The following is a 949-nucleotide window of genomic DNA, read 5'->3' on the forward strand; positions in this document are numbered from 1 at the left end:
TGAAAAAGAAACCAAAGCAACAAACTTTTGTTCTTGGATCGCTGCTCAAATTTAAAAGTTTTATACAAGAAAATCCAAGAAAAAGCAAGTCCAGTTAGAAAAGCTCTCATGACTGAGGTATGTTAGACTTGATGAGTCATTTAAAAATAACTGCAAACTCTAGTGCATAACCAGATTTTCCATCTTATCACAGAAGCGACTGGCAGCCATCAGATTGAACTGGAGCTCACTGCGCTCAGCCCCGCAGACTTCAGAGGTGAGTAATGGAAACATCCCAGAAGAGAGAGAGAGAGAGATGCTGCCAAGACCAGCCAGAAGACCAGAGCAATAAACATACAGTGAGCTCAGCTGACATTCAGATGAAGCTGCGGTGAAGGCCTGATCCCTGCTGACGTGTGTGTGAGCTGCTCTGAAAGTGTGTGTTTAGCATTTATACACCACAGAACGAGTCAAAGTTGAGTGCTCTGCTGTTCTTCTTGTTGTTTTCACTGATCCTGAATCTGATGAGTATGTGTCTGTATTATGTCTAATTTAGTCACACTTAGCAATTTAACATTCAGTTTAATGGGTGATTCTCATCAAAACGGGTGTCAAGATAACATATCAGACCAAATAAAGATAAAAAAAGTAGGTAAAAAAAAAAGTATATATAGTATATATCCACACACACAAAATACAGGTGAAAATCAATAAAAATCAATATGGAAAAGAATTAGATGTATTCAGATGCAATTTATGTAATTTATACTTGCAATAAATACTATGATGTATAAATACTTTATATATGTATTTATATTTATGTATGTAATTTATTATATTAATTATATTTATATATTAATTACTTAAAGGCACAATATGTAATTTTTCACCACTAGAGGGCGCGTATTCAAAATAAACAAAGAGACAAAGGCGTAGTTTGATGATGCCGTGACTGAGTGTGGAATCATGG

The sequence above is a fragment of the Sinocyclocheilus rhinocerous genome, unplaced genomic scaffold (assembly GCF_001515625.1).
Source record: "Sinocyclocheilus rhinocerous isolate Xijiao unplaced genomic scaffold, SAMN03320098_v1.1 scaffold1937, whole genome shotgun sequence".
NCBI classification, from domain to species: Eukaryota; Metazoa; Chordata; class Actinopteri; order Cypriniformes; family Cyprinidae; genus Sinocyclocheilus; species Sinocyclocheilus rhinocerous.